This window comes from Rhinolophus sinicus, chromosome 10 (assembly GCF_057876585.1).
Source record: "Rhinolophus sinicus isolate RSI-liver-muscle chromosome 10, RSI-T2T, whole genome shotgun sequence".
NCBI lineage: Eukaryota > Metazoa > Chordata > Mammalia > Chiroptera > Rhinolophidae > Rhinolophus > Rhinolophus sinicus.
Window position 1 is genome coordinate 9,349,378 of NC_142510.1, and position 16,842 is coordinate 9,366,219.

Here is a 16,842-nt window from a genome sequence, read left to right on the forward strand (position 1 = left end):
AACACCAGGATGGTCCCAGGCAGAGGTATTTGGTCACTCTCGCTGCCTGAAAACAAAGATGTGGCCTGTTTTGCTCATGTCTGTATCCCCAGGGCTATAATGCTTGGCACACAGCAGACCTTAAATAAATATTAATTGAACGAAAATATGAACAAATGAATGAATGAGAATATGAATGAAGAAATGAATGAGTCTGCCCCTCTCCCCAGTGACGCAAGGTAAGTAATTCAAACAGCCTAGAGTATATTCTTCCATGCTTTGCTTTGCTTCATGCTCACGCATGCACGCACACATACACACACACACATTCACTCAACAACACATAGTCCATCTCTTAGATGAATACATACAGATCTACCTAATTCTCTTTAATGGTTCATGATGTGCCATAATATTGAGTGTACCCCAATTTATTCTATTATTCACCTGTTGATTAAAATTATGTTTCCAATTATTTCCAGTGCGAACAACTCACCAATAAATATCTTTGCACACGTATCCTAACATGCTGGCCATTTTGTACATCAGGACAGATTCCTGAAGGTCGAGGGAATTGTGTGTCTTTAACTTGAACAGACAGGACTGACCTGGGTTAAGACAAAGCAAAGAAAGCTCACCTTAGCCCATCCCAGCGAGACTGTCAGGTAAGAAATCCAGTAACTGAGGCTGGCCCGGTGGCTCAGTCAGTTGGAGCTCCGTGCTCTTAACTCCGAAGGCTGCCGGTTCGATTCCCACATGGGCCAGTGGGCTCTCAACCACAAGGTTGCAGGTTCAACACGAGTCCCACAAGGGATGGTGGGCAGCGCCCCCTGCAACTAAGATTGAACATGGCACCTTGAGCTGAGCTGCCTACTGGATGGCTCAGTAGGTTGGAGCGTGTCCTCTCAACCACAAGGTTGCCAGTTCGACTCCCGCAGGGGATGCTGGGCTGTGCCCCCTGCAACTAGCAACAGCAATTAGACCTGGAGCTGAGCTGCGCCCTCCACAACTAAGATTGAAAGGATAACAACTTGACTTGGAAAAAAGTCCTGTAAGTACACTGTTCCCCCAATAAAGTCCTGTTCCCCTTCCCCAATTAAAAAAATTTTTAAAAGTCTTAAAAAAAAGAAATCTAGTAACTAAGCATCTCAGATGCCCACATCCCCAGCTCTCTCCCCAGGGTGTGTCCACCCAAGGGATTGCTTACTCCCTGGCAATACAAAGAAAACTACCATGTGGTCCCTAGTCTGGAAAAGCCACAGTCCAAAACAACAGGAGCTATCATGTGTTGGACCCCTGCTGGGTGCCAGGTATTATTCTAGGTTCTTCCATACATGGGATGCTTACAATCCTGCAAGGGAGGAAAGATGCTCTCAGTTCTATAAAAGAATTGTGGGCCAAAGAAGTGATGTGCTTGCCCAAGGTCAAACAGCTGAACAAGTGCTAAAGCTGGGATCTGAACGTGGGTCTGGCTAACCCCAAAACCACTTTCCACTACACCAGTGGGCTCGACCTGGGTTATACTGGAATCACCCGGGCACCTTCAAACACCCACAGATGCTGGCCCCAACTCCAGAACGCCTGACGTAACTGGTTTGGGGTGTGGTGCCCTCATCAAGGCTTGAAAAAGCCAAGTGATTCCAAACTGCATCCAAGATTGAAAACAGCTACAGGACACCAGCAGGTTTCCCACTTGAACCTGCATCAAAGTCACCTGGACAATTTGTTAGGCAACTACAGAGTTGATTCAGGGGCCTTGGCCGGGGCCCCAAAACATGCCTTTCTAAGCAGCTCCCCGCGAAGCAGATACTGCTGGTCTGGGGTCCATGTATAGCAAACACTGCCCTCCCTATACCATGAACCAGCCTGTGACAGTTCTCCCTGTTTCCCAGATGGGAACAGGAAGAATCATGGAGCAGACCACGTCCATCCAGACAAGTGCAGGCAGCCACAGGGGGCAGTCAGATGGTTTTGCCTCACTGCTTTCTTGGAGGCCTTAAAGGGTAAGAGAGTGTCATTTGTGTCATTTGTGGGTCCTCAGTGCCCCAGCCTGGCCCTAGTTGACCTTTTTTTTTTCCTGCCTGATATTTGTCATGTGTTTAAGAGGCCCACTTTTAATTAAAGAAAGCCCTGGCTGCCCCCTCACCCCCGGCCCCCGTTAATCCCTCTACAAACACATCCGTACTAACCAAAAGGAGAGGTGAAGGGATGTCGTGCGGGGAAGCCTGCGGGGTCTCTGCTCCCGCTCCCCATACAAGAACGCAGGATATGGTGAGGCCAAAAAGGAACACCCACGGAGCCATAGGTAGGGGAGTCATACCACTACGGTCTCACTGGAGGCTGGGTTCACTGGACGTGCGACCTGCTGTCCCTTTTGTCTGCAACCCACCGACGACTCTTTTTCACTCTCCTCCACTCTCCTCCCTCTCCTCCGTAGCCGCAGCAGTTATATTAGTGGCCAATGGCTCACTGGTTACAGCTGACGGCCAACTAGCCACAGCTGATGGCCATGCAATCACAGTTGGCCATTTACTACCTGAGCCAGCACCTGTCTATGTGAGGCTGAGAGCCTGGAAACTGCTTTCTGGGGCTCTGTCCCCACAAGGGACCACACTGAAACTCCAGGATGCCAGCCACCTACATACAATATGAGCTGCATGTTCATTTTATTCCATCTTAGGGAAAGTGGGCAGCTCCTCCTGAGCTCCTGGCCGCTATCAGCTAGCTCCAGGCAGCTCATCCCGTGCCTTCCTCTGCAAAAATTGCTGAGATTCAATGGGCAGAAAAGACACTTGGAGGTCATCTGGGCCATCTCCCCACATCTTCCATCACCTGGCTGGGTGCTGCTGGCAGAGAAAAGTGGTCCCCTAGCGCCCCCTGCTGGCTCAGTTGGGAATGGCGGAAAAGCGAGTACTGCCAGAATTACAGGACTTTTCCAAGGTTTCTGGTCGCCTGGGGTTGGCAGTTCTCCCTGCCTCCTCTGGTAAAATGTAAATTCCCCTGGAAGGGGCTTCAGTCTTTCCAAAACTGCCTTGAGTACCTGCAATATGCCTGCCCATTTGTCATGCGGGGTGTTATGCAGGGTCTCTGGTCCCGCTCCCTGCATAAAAACACAGGATACGGTGAGGCCAAAAAGGAACACCAATGGAGCCATAGATAAGGGAGTCATACGGCTATATTCTCCCTGGCGGCTGGGTTGGAGACACAGGAAGCAGGAGCCACACGAGCCTGCTTCTGCTTCTGCCGTCCACCTCCACAATCTGCCGGCCACTTCTCTGCCAACTGCACTCGGCGCTGGCTAGCTCAGCCATGGCAGTTATAGCAGTGGATTATGGCTGACCAGTAACAGCTGATGGCCAATCAGTTACAGCTGATGGCCAATCAGTTACAGCTGATGGCCATCTACTACCTGAGCCAGCACCTTTCCACGTAAGGCCGAGAGCCTGGAAACTGTTCTCTGGGCCTCTGTCCCCATACGATTCATATGTCTATTACCACCTTATGCCCACAATTGTATCTCCAAGAGATACATGGACATTCAGTATCTCAAGTAATTCCAAAGCCTAAAATATATACTGTTCCTTTCCAGAAAAAGTGTGCCAATCCCTAGTCTACTAGAAAAAAAAAAGAAGAGTTAAGAGGGAACTGACTTTAGTTGAGCACCTACTATATGTCAATTTCTGTGTGAGGTGCTCTACACAAATAATCTCCTTAGTCCCCAGGACAGCCCTACAGGCTGTGCTTATTACCCACGTGACAGGTGAAGAAACTGAAGCTCAGAGAGGTCACTCAACTTACCTAAGACCACACAGCTAAGAGACAGCAGAGCTGGGTTCAAAGAAGCTCAGAGAGGTCACTCGACTTACCTAAGACCACACAGCTAAGAGGCAGCAGAACTGGGTTCAAAGACAGGTCTGTCTGACTCCAAAACTCATGTTTATCCGATTCCTCTAGGATGCCTCCCAGCTCACAGTCTTAGTATTTGTTCCCACTTGACAGATAAGAAATCTGGCTCATACAGGTGAGGTGATGTGCTCGAAGGGCTCTCAGCTAGCATAAGGTGTAAAGGAGGAACTTGAACCCTGGCGTCTCACGGCAAATTCAGTGCTGCCTCCTAGCCTGAGTCTCCTAACATTTGATTAGGAGTAAGTTCATCAGATTGACTCTCTGTAATAATCAACCTCCGAAACATAATAGTAGGTACCAAGAGGGAAGGAAGTGATGGGTTTCTTGTTTTTCTGTGGGGGTTACTCCTGCCAGCCCCAGACAGACTGCATTTCTACACCAAGGGTAGAACCTGCAGTGGTTTGCAAACTGTCCTGTATGAAAAGCACCAAGGGCGGGCAGAGGTTAGGTGAGAAGAAGGACGTCAAACTAGTGGACTCAGGCAGCTCTTCCCATTACTTCAATCAACGGGAACAACCCCACTGTTTGGCTTTATGTATCGAGCTGTCAAACAAGGTTTCATTTGGAAACAACACCTATGTGGTTAAGGAAATAAAGCTTGAAACCGACGACTTGGATGAGTGCCAAGTCATTCGGAGCTGGCCCCAAGGTCCAGGGTCAGAGTGGGACTGTGCATTAGTCAGCTCGGGCTGCTGTCATAAAGAACCACAGACGGAAGTGGCTTCAACAACAAATGTGTCCTCCCAGTTCTGGAGGCTGGAAATCCAAGATCAAGGTGTCGGCAGGTTGGCTTCTTCTGCGGCCTCTGTCCTTGGCTTGGAGACGGCCATCGGCGTGTTACAGGGCATCTCCCTCTGTCTGTGCCCACATTTCCTCGTTTTGTAAGCACACCAGTCATATTGGATTCGGGCCCAACCTAAGGATCTCATTTAACTTAATTACCTCTGTAAAGACCCATCTCCAAATACGGTCACATTCTGAGGTCCTGGGGGTTAGGACATAACATATGAACTGGGGGAGGAAGGAGACACAATTTAGCCATAACAGGGTGTTAGGGTAAGTGGTGTCACCTGGCTCCTCTCTCCTACAGGGTCCGCCTTAAGGGACAGGAGGGATTGCAAGGAGAGGAGAAGGTCCAGAGAGTCCGCTCAGGGAGAGGGCTGATAATGGCTGGAGCAGGGCCTGGCATAGCTGTGTGGGGTCCCTCCCAGCCTGCCGAGCACCCAGACCTCAGTGAACAGGACTTATCACTGCAGTCACCAGGGTAATTGGAAAGAAGCCGGCTGTCGGGGCAAGTCCTGAGGGTGGTATTTTAGCAGCAACCCCACACCTCCACCCCACCCCCAAGTTCCTCCATATCCGTGAATTATGGCCCCATGCCCCCAGCCCCTAGTCTGTACTGTGCAGAGATATTTTGTCTTTACAAAGGTCGCCTGTCTGAGCAGCACACCCCCTCTATGTCACTCTCTGGGTTGGGGGACCTACCTCTGCAACCTCAGGCTCAGCCGTCCTCAACCTCAACGGCAGGACACTACCACCTGGAGGACCCGCCCCCAACAACTCTGACTTAATGGTCTGGGGTTTGGGGCTAAGAGTGGTACAGCACTGCGCCCACCACTCCAGCGGAGAACAGTGTGGCATTGGATCCTGCCCAGCTCTCTAAGTGCACGCTCGACACCCACCCCCCCTCCCGCCCCCGGTCTACCGTCACAAGCAGGAGCTCCATCCAAGTGTCTCCAACTCCCTGGCTGGGCTCCCATCCTAGCCCTGGACCCCTCCCCCACGCCATCTGGCCTCTCCCTTTTCATCCCTTCCCCCCACCCCCACCCCCGTGAGTGGCCACCTCAATCCTCAGGCTTCCATCCCTGGGTCCTGTGCCCACTGGATCTGGTTGGCCTCTCTGGGAAGATGCTTCCCCAGGGTACCTAGCCCTAATAGGTCACCAAAAAGATGTGAGATAGGAATCAGGAAGAGATGGGAGCTATTGTGGGTCGAAGTGTCCCCTCAAGATGCATGTCCCCCTGGAACCTCAGAATGTGACCTTATCTGGCAAGAGCATCTTTACAGATATAATTAGTTAAGATGAGGTCATATTAGATGGGGGGGACTACATCCAATGACAGGTGTCAAGAAGGAAATTTGGACACGGACACATGGGGGAGAGAGCCATGTGTACTTGGAGGGAGGAGACTACAAACCACGAAACTCCCAGGATTGCCAGCACCAACCAGAAGCCAGGAAAGAGTCCCCAGAGGGAACGTGGCCCTGCGACACCTTGATCCTGGACCTCTGGCCTCCAGAACTGAGAGACAATAAATTTCTGTTGTTTTAAGCCACCCAGTTTGTGCTGTTTTGTTACAGCAGTCTTGGGAAATGGATACAGAGCCCAAGTGTGGGGTGCCACAAGAACACCCCAAACAGGCCTCCCACAAAGCCGACCTCAGATTTCTGACAGCTAAGGGGTAGTGAACAGCAAGAGAAAGTGGCCTGCGAGGAACCAAGTGAGAGATACCGGACACGCACACACAGACACACACACACTCACGGAAGTCCAGGTGTCCAAACATGGGGTGCTCCAGAAGGACGTGGGAGCTGGGAGATTTGCATTGGAGGTCCCGCTCACTGAACATTGGTGTATTCATTCCGAAATGCAGTGTGATGTAGATGGAAGCAGGCCAGTATATATCCGGTGCCCACACGGCAAGGATGACGTGAGGTGCAGCTCTGGAACAGGAGAGAAGGGCAGGGATGGGCAGGGCGACAGCGTCAGGATTCCATCCAGGGTTCCTCTAGGACAGAGCGCAAACTGCAGGCTTCTGCTCCCACAGCATCACCCACAGACCATCTTTAAACACCCGGCCGTTCCATTACCGTCTGTAGCATGCAGACATTTCATCAGTGATCTTTACTTGCAGGATTTTAATGAAAAGGGGATCTCACCTGAGTTCCAACTGACATCTCCCAAACAGAAGAAGGCTCAGAGCAACATGAGTTACTCTTACTTCCCTGGCAAGTTCCACAGAAAAACAGCATCGCGTGCAATGGTTGAAAATTCCACAGTCCTGTCCTCCTAGAGGAGGTTTTCAGAGGGGACACACCCAAGATGAGAAAAATTACTCAACAGGTGGTGGACAGCCCATCTTTGGAAGAGTTGCAATGGTCCACAATGGTCACGAGAAGCAACAGTTGTGTATGGAACGCCCACTATGCATGGGGAGTGTGCTGGGTGTTTCCTGCCATGACCGCTAATGCTCAACCCACAGCCCAGCGGGGTGGAGGGCACTGCCCACCTGCCAAGTAGTCAGGGGCTACCACTTGTAGGCAGAACTTAAGAATAAATTCCATCACAAGCTGGACCACTTTTTGTTACCACCATGGAAACCGTGCAACCCTCTTCCCCAAAATCTCTTTGTTTGTTCTAAGTTCTAAACAGTTGCCGCGGTACCCTTGAGTTTTAATACTATATAGTGAAACTTCAAAGAATACATACGTATGTCCATATTACTTATCCTTTCATCAACAGTGTGGTCAACATGTGAGGAGCTTGACGTAAGCCATCTTGAAGGGTATTTCTAGCGACGATGTTCTCAGAAGCTTCCAGAAAACAAACAGCTCTCCCAGGGGGCGCGTGCAGTGAGAGGGTCCTCACTGGAACTCCACGTCAGGGGTTGCAGGGGACAGCTGCCCTGTGGGCCAGGAGCCTCTAGATGGCAGTGCCCAGCCAGAAACAGAGCCAGCTGAAGGCCCAGAAGGAATCGGAGAGAAGCCCAGGGGCCGCTGGCCACACAACGTTCCCCAACAGGCTCACACACCAGTGGGACACTCAGATACATACGTGTCAACTGCGTGATGAATGGACCAATGAATGAATGAATGGTCACTTGAGGGTTTGAAATTCTCAGTATGATAGTAGCTAACATGTATGTAAAGCTTCCTGCCCGGCTCTGTTCTAGCCAAATTTAAGATCATGCTGTGTGTGTATTTCTCATTATATTATGAGCATTTCCCCATTTCTTGAAATACTCTTCAAGAGCATGCTTTAGAAAGACTTCATAATTTTCGGGCTAATGAAACTGGTATGTTTAATCAGTCCCTTATCGTAGATTTTTATGTTATTTCTTTCTGCCTTCTACTCCAAATAATACTACATGTCATATAATTGCATAAGAATCGTCTTCCACAACTCTAGTCCCCTCTTGGTATTGTTTAGAAATGGAATTATAGGCTCAAAAGCTAGGGCTGATTTTCAGATACGTGGCCAACTTATTTTTCACAATGTTGAGTTTGCCCTCTCGGGAGCATCATCTCAGATTTCCCAGCAAAATAGTATCCACTTTTCGGTTCAAGTGTCCTCAAAACATAGTATCTCTTTTTAAAATTTGAATTTCACAAGGTAAGGTTGAACTTTTTATTCATACATGGGTTGGTCATTTGTAGTTCTGCTTCTGAAATCTCCCTGTTCATATCTTTTCTTTATTTTTCCTTTTTGGCATATTACTTTCTTATACACATGTACTCGTATCTCCCCATTGCGTGTGTGTGTGTGTATAATAGCAGTAGATATTAAATTTGTTCTATTCCCTTTTTCCTTTCAATTTTGTTTATATAGGTGGTTTAAATTTATAACCATAATCAAGCTTTTATTTTAAAAAATATTGCCCATTACTTTTAGGCTTAGAAAGTTTAAATATTCATATATTTTCCTCCAGTTTTTAATTGTTTATGTTTTACATTTAACTCTTATATTTAAATCTGTCAATATATCTGGGAGCATGAAGTAATGCTCTAACAATTTTTTCCCCTCAAATAGTCAATTTTCCTGATAACACTTGTTGACTAAGCCATCGCCTTTCCCTGTCATTTTGTGCTATTTCTTGATGAAACACCAGGTTCTTAAAAAAAAGGGGGGGGTAATTTCTGGAGTGTCCCTCCTGTTTTACTAGTGGTGCAAATACCTAAGTTTTAATTATCACTGTTCAACAATAAGTTTTAATCTCTACCTTTTATTTCAAACTTTCCTTAGCTATTCTCAGCTGTGAATTCTTTCAGTTCAACTTAAATACTTCTGACCCACTTCCAAAAATCCCTTTGGACTTTTATTAGAATGATAAATTCAACTATAAGTTAATTTGGAAAGAATCAACACTCAAGTGTGGAGATGGGGGAAAATGGGTACTTGCAGACATTTTTGGAGGCTGTGTAAGTTGGTCTTTGGGGAAGACAACTGGACAGCCTCCATCAAACGTTAAAACGTTCAAATATGCTTTGACCCAGAGCATCCACTTCTTGGTGTCTAGGAATCTCACATATATACACAAAAGCTGTTCACTTTTCACAATAAATGATGCAAAAATAAACTAAATGACATCACAGAAATTGCCTAACAAATTATGGTATAGCCAAATCTGAAATCCCAGCAGCAGGCTGGTCCACACGTACAGAGAAGCAAGTTCTCAATTTAATGTTAAATGAAGAAAAGCAAACTGCTGAACAAATGCCTACAGCATGGAGTTTTTTTCTTTTTTTTTTAACTATAGAAAATGGTCTCGCTCGGAGGTCAGCAAGCGCTTTTTGTGAAGGACCAGACAGTCAATATTTGGGGCTTTGTGAACCATAAGGTCTCTGTCACTGTCAATACGTAAACAAATGAGTGTAAATAAAACTTTATTCACAAAACCAGGCTGTAGTTTGCTGACTCCTGGTCCAGAAAGAAAACTACCAAAATTATATCAGAGGTTGCCTCTGTGAGAAAAAACAAAACAAAATTGGGTCTGGGGGATAAAAGGGGGCTAGTAGCTCTGTCTGTTCTGAGTGAGAACCCTTCCATATCGTATTTATGTCATCAAATAAACACTTACATAGTGCTTACGATATGGCAAATGCTATTCTAACTTTATAAATATTATCATTAAATTCATTTACGCCTCGTAACAACTTGAAATTATCGTTACCCACATCTTACAGATGAGGAAACTGAGGCACAGTGGCGTGAAGTAGGTTTGCTCAAGGTCCCACAACTCTTGTCAGTGGAGCCAGGATTCAAATCCAGCAGCTTATGCCCAGGGATTGTATATCAGCATTCCTTTTTTAAGTCCTGCTGTGTTGTTCTATTCCTTTACATAGTGTTTTAATATTTTAAACCAGCCACATTAATAAAGAATTCTGTTTTTGTATTAAAGAAAAGGCAACAACAAAAAAAGGCAGTGAGTAGAAAATGAAGCTATTTTCTCTTTATGCTAAGACCACGAAACGCCACTATTAACTGGAATGAGCAAAAAGCAAGGTTAATTAAACACAGCAATGTTGCCAAATATCACACCTCCCACTGGACCACAAGTTGCAGGGAAACAGGTCTTGGGCCTTGATCAGGTAAAGAAAGTTACACAGGAGAGGAGAGTCCAGGCTTTAGAGAGACAAAATCTCTAGTTTGAGTCCCAGCTGAGCGTCCCCAGACAAGTCACTCAACCTCTCTGAGAAGCAGCTTCTCCATTGGCAAAATAGGCACACAGACTTGACTGAGGGGTTGCCATAACCAGGCAATGGGATTTGCATGTAAAGCATCCAAGAGACAGTTGAGAAATGGCCTTACCAGGATGACTGTCTCCCTGTGAGGATTACATAAATTCCTGCACTATTGGGGGACTTCCTGTTTGTCTCACAGAGAAGCCAGAACCTGCTTTGCCCACAGCCATGGTTTGTCTTCTGCCACGTTAAGGGAAGGATTTAGCCACAATGGGGACCTAGGATGGGGGACCTAGGATGGGACTTCGGAGGCAAAGGCCTAAAGGGCAGGCCCAAGGCACCACCAGTACCCCATCTGATACAGATTGGGAATGGAGGGATTTGGGGAGTGGGAGAGCAGAGTCTAAACCGAAAGTAAGTATCTGGAAGTTACAGATCACTGATTCTTGCGTATCCCAACCCAGGACCCCAAATCCAGGACTGGCAAGGGCCCATTTCAGAGGTGGGCAAGGTGAGGATAGCTGTTTCTGAAGGAGCCTAGAAAGGCATCCACCCAATCTTCCAGGTGTTCTGACCCCAGAGAGGCCAAAGCCAGCCCCATCCACAGAACGTGCTGTTGGGGGAACAGGGTCTGTCTTTAAAACACATGAATTTAAGTGTCCTTAATGGATGCACACTCTGCAATTCACTGTCACCTCACGGCTGCCTGTATCAGTCACGCATCTGACCCCAACAGCACCGCAGGTGTCCCACCCACCCTGACAAACGGGATCTCAGTGAGTTTTCCCAGTCAGCCCAGGGAATTCTCAGCCAGTCTGATAGAAGAAGCAAAGATGGCCCCAACCAGGAAGCAAGCTCCACAAGAGTAGAGTAAGGACTGGCCTAGCAACTGGATTAGACAGGGGAGGTGGGGCTGTTCCTTAGCGCAAAAGGACTGTCGGATCCGGCAGCAGATTCCCTGGGTTCAAATCCTAACCCATCAGCACCCCAATTTGTTCCAGGGACCCCACAGGACAAGCCCTACCCTGGGAGGGCTGTCCCTTTAAGGCTTTAGTGGGCAGGTCCAGCCATTGCCATGGAGCTGACTCTGACATATTTCTGTCTTCCAAATTCCAGGCCCAAACAGGAAGTGAGTCACCACAGGAGAATGCATGGCTCCCAGCCTTAGGGAGACACTCATCGCCAACCACAGGGCCCCCTGAGAGGGATTCAGGCTTTTGAGGGGTGACTCTGTGGGAAGGGAAACAAGATTTCAGCATCTGCTTGCATCACCGACTGGTGTGCAACTAGAAGGTCTCAAACTCAATCCAAGTTCATCCGAGTTGACTAGGACAAGCAGGTCACGCGAGCATCTTTCAGGGCATCCCCCCAAACAAGAAGTTGTTGAACACACACTACGAGGCAGCTAAATGGTTAATGTGAGGCAGTTACCCTAATTTACAGATGAGCAAACTGAGGCTCAGGCTAAGGCAACCTGCCCAAGGTCCTACTTCCCAACCCTCCTCACCAAGCCTCTTGAATTTGAAGCCAGACAGATCTGAGCTTGACCCTGGTTTAACTTTTCAGTGCCTCTGTCTTCTCATCTGTAAAATGGGGTCCCCTCGTCCCCTCAACAACTATTATCTACTCAGTGACAGGCACAAAGGCAGGTTCAAGGGTGAACAACATACACATCCTCCAGGAAACGTCGGCCAAAACAAAAGTAAACAAGTAAATAAAATCACAAGGCATCGAGAAAAACAAAGGGCAGAGAGAATAATGTAGGAGGGGGAGGGTCCAAGGAGATGACATGGAAGGCAAACCAAAAAGGGGACAGCCTCTTCAATAAGTGAACCGAAGAGCATCCCAAGGACAGATATAAATCCAGTATCTGAAACCTGCAACTGGAGTCAATGTTAACAAGGAGAAGCCTCTGGATAAGGTTCCAGGGGGGTGGACCCCGCTGGGTGATGCCCAGGGAGATCCTCCTTGCTGACACCCACTGAGAATGCCAGCGGGGGTGACAGCTGACGTGCCCGAGGCTCTGGTCCTCCCCAGCATGACAGGGCCAGCTTCACTTGAGGGCTGGAAATAACGGACCCCCTTCACCTAAAGCTGATGGGCTGGGAGCCTGGGCAAGGATGTAAACGATCGCAGGGTGCCTGACTCCACTGGCCAGCTACCCGTGCCCGGGGACATGCCACTGCTGTGGCCTCCCGGGGGAAGGCCTCTGCATGGAGGATGCAGCAGAGGGCAGTCAGGAGTCCTCGCAAAACAGGATTTCACTGGACTGCTTGTCTCCCGGACGCACGTCAAATCCTGTTTAGTCCGTGCACGTGGCGATGAGCCGCTGGGAACAAACTGCTGCTTCCCTTTGGGGTGGGGCCCTGCCGAGCCCAGGAGTGTCACCTAAGCCCTTCCTGGTGACATTCCCGCACCTCAACTGTCTGCTGACCTCAGCACAATCCTCTCAACCCCAACCTAGGGCACCACTTACCAGCCTCAGGACAATTCGCCAACCACTGCAACGCCCCCTGCCCCCACCATGGGAAAATGGAGAGAATGGCATCTTGTAGCCGCACTTTCAGTGCTCATGGGAGCCAGGCACCCTTCGGCATTACCTCATTTCACCCTCATAAACAACCGTCTTTACAGACAGGGAAACTGAGGTGGAGTGGCTCAAGAACTTGGTGTGGTGGGGTTAGTGACACGGTAACCAGAGGCTGTACGCCCTCCAGACGCAGTGACCAGCACAGCCTGTGCCTGTGAGGGATGCACAGCATGGAGCTGCCCGCCCCACACCGGGGCAGCGGCTACAAAGCCAGGCACGGAAGCCTCCATCTGGTCAGCTGTTCAGTGAGACCGTCCTAGGCTGGGAGCGATCTCAGGATGCAGCCCTCGTTCCTGACAACACCTGTGACATAGGACAAGGCACGGGTCTGTGTAGGCGGTAAGGGGAGCGCGCCAACCTATTTGCACTAAAGACCAAGTGCCGTCTGCAGTGTACCTGCCCCTTCCAGACGCTTTTTCAGGAATACACAGATACAGGTAAGTCAGTCGGTGTTTTTGAAAGTGCACCCAATAACTCGACAGGGTAGGCAGATCTGGGGTCTGTAGGGAATGCGGGGTGTGCCCCACCCTGGTCTTTTGGAAGAGGGAACGGCTCCTAGTAACAGATTCCGAGTTACCTCACTGGCTGACATGCCCGAGGACCAGGGTTCATCCTTTTTCTGCTGTGTCCACCAGCCTCAGCCTTGGCGCGCTCCCCACAGCAGCAGGCCACCCCACTCCCGGCTTGCCTGCACCCAGGGTGACCTCCACAAGCTAACTGCTCGGGAAGACGTTTCACCCTGAACATTTCTGTACGATTTCCCTCCCTCCCAAGTGTATGTATTACCAACGCTAATTTTTAAAATGTCAACAGAGGTAACCGGGTGGTAGGACTTAGGATCCCTTTTTGTTTTATTTTTTGACGTTTTTAAAAGATAGATACCCTGTCCCCACCTCAGACCTTTGGGTTCGGTGTGTGTAGATGGGGAGTCGAGGAATCTGTAACCTCTACCAGCGTGACAATCCCACCAGGTGCAACAGGAGACTCCGCTTCTGATGAGCCAGGACTCACCACGCCCTGGGGCCTTGCAGATGCCACCTCTTTCCTCCAGCCAGCCCAGTAACACGCCCTGGCCCAGAGGCACGTCCAGACTTCCTCAAAGCCTGAGGGCCTGAAGGTGGATGGGCAACAGCCCGAGGGGGAGGGGCCAGGCCTCTGGCAGGACCAGCTGCCCTCAGCCTCGGGGCCAACCATGAGAAAGCCCAGTGCCACTGGCCATCTGCCCAGTAAACAATCTACAAAGAGCCAGAGCACCACTACCCTCGGCGCTCTTTGCAGAATGCACGAGGCCCTTGGACAGTGGTTCTCTACCGAACGAGCTTGAAAAATGTGGGAGCCTGGTCCCACCCCAAGGAGTCCCACCTAGATTGTCTGGTCACAGCCTGACCACGACTGATTCTGTGCAGGCAGGTTGAGAACCACGGAACTGAGGGGAGAGGGGGTGGGGACAGTGGCTGGTGTAGAAACCTGGAGAGCCCCCCTCACACTGAGAAGGGCATTTTATCCCGACGGACTGACGGTGACAGTGACAGCATTGAAGGGCTAACATGTGAGTGCCCCCTACATGCCAGTCGTCGTCTCAGGCACCTTTATTCTCAGCACAGACCAAGGCAGGGATCACCCACAGCTCCCCAACCCCAAAGCCCTGCTCTTCACCACCACACCCTGCTTCTTGAGATTGTGAAGGCCCCCGAGGAAATCAGGGACTTTTCATGAAAACAGTAAATTTCTTCAAGCCACCGTGTATCTCCTCACTCATTCAAGCAATGTCCAAGTACCTACTCTGTGCCAGGTGCCGCCATCCAGAGGGCCGAGTTTTCGAGCTGGTTGTGGAATCAATGCAGTTCACACACAGCGTACTGTTCAGTGAAAACAGCAAGAAACTACCAAGGGCGGTGGGCAGACAGGTAGGTAAGAGCGGCTCTGCAGCTCGTCGTAGTTATGATGACGGAGGCGCGTGTGTCTCCACACGAGGTCTTGATGGCAGAGGTTTCTTACTGCTGAGCATAATCCAAAACGTTTGAGAAACACTGAGACGGGCAAAAGACGAGCCTTAATATACAGAATATCACCGAGCAAACACCTAAGGAGCCTCATATGGTGAATCAGAGCTTCTTAGCAGTTACCAATTTCTACTGTACTCTGAAATCAACACTGTCACTGCGGTTGTGACATCACCTTGGGAGAAGAGCGGGGGGGACGTCATTACCATCCATCCTCCCCCAGCACCCAATGAGTCTGGGAGTGTTCCCTCTCCCCTAAGGGATTTCAGCCCTGGCACCACCACCCCTGTGGAGTAGCAATGGTCGGAGAGTCTTTCCTCCAATCCCAAAGCTGCAGTGGCACATACCTTGGTGGACTCATAGAGGGCATTTGGACTATGGATCCACTGGGCCCCCAGGTGCTGAAAGCCACCCAGGGAAACCAGTGGTGGCTGGCTGCCCCAAGCACCCCCAAACACTTCTCAGTCAGGATGGAAAATTGTTTCCAGCTTTCTGAACCCGCCTCATTGCTGAAGCGGAGAAAACCCAGGACCGCTGAAGCTCTCAAAGGCAACTCCGTAAATGCTCGGAGCCCTGGCCACTTCCAGCCCCTCGGAGAACACACCTACCAGATCAAAAACAAAGGAATGCCACCGCCCTCACTAGTAAGGCTGCACTGCACCCAAGCCCCTGCAGCACACATACTTCCCTTGGGTTCAGAAGGCGTGGATCCGACCCGAGGAGCAAGTACCAATAACTAAGTGAGGTGGCCTGTACTTGCCGGCCTGTGGCATCGCCCGGGCAGGCATTCGACCTGAGAAATAGGATCGCACTCACACGTAGACAAGACTTCACAGCACACAAGCCTCACTGTGTGTTTGGTACCCACCCCTCTGGTTTCAAAATGCCCCAGAACACGGCAAAATCGGTCCACTTTCAAGACTGGACCGTCCAAGTTCCTGTTTCCCACAATGACTTACATGCCTAGTGTATTTTCCAGCTCTGGTGCATAAATAACCACCCGTCAACCAGCTTATTTTAATGGCTACATACATGAAACTTAAAAAAACATATATAAATGGTTTGGAGGTTACTCTCCAATTCTATTCAGGTTTTATTTTGGGGGAGGAGGATGAAGGAGAAAGTTAAAAGGGCCTTTATACTAATGTCTGACCTTTTAATTTTCTTTACAGAAATGCATGTGTGTTCATTTTTTCAATGGCACGTTAAAAAAAAAAAAGAAAAAATCAGTCATTCCAGAGTCCTCAAGGATTCCACTGATGGGAGGCAGGTTATAAATGTAGCTGTAAATTATCCAAGGAATTCCAGTCACTAACGTCTGCACCATTTTTTTTCTGTTATACCTATTTCACAGATGACAAAACTGAGCAGAGAGAGGCAAACTTACCAGGTTCCCACACACAGTAAGAAGTGGAGTCGGCATTCAAATCCACTTGATTTCAAGCAAAGAATTTTCCTTCTTATGAGGGGGCAAAAAGCAAACGAAAATGGTAAGACCACCTGTGCCTGTGAGTAGCATAGATACCCAACACTGACTAAGACACGGGAAAAGGTACTCTTGTTACCGTGGTGATGAAGTATAAATCAGTACCTTGCAGATGGTACTTGGGGAGGACCTATCAGTATTTTAAATATAAATTCCTTTGAACCAGCAATTTTACCTGCAGAAATTTATCCTCCAGAAACCTAAAGAAACCAGAATATGCACTGCTGCACTATTACTAATTATGAAAAACTGGGACCCCCCATAAACACCTGTCCATATAATACCATACTATTTGGTCATAAAACATGATATATATTGATGTGACAAGATCAGCATATACTATAAGCTGCTGTGTGGCTGGATTTTTGCAGCTTTAAATGGTCTTTAAAGTATTAACTCAAAATACCAATGAGGGG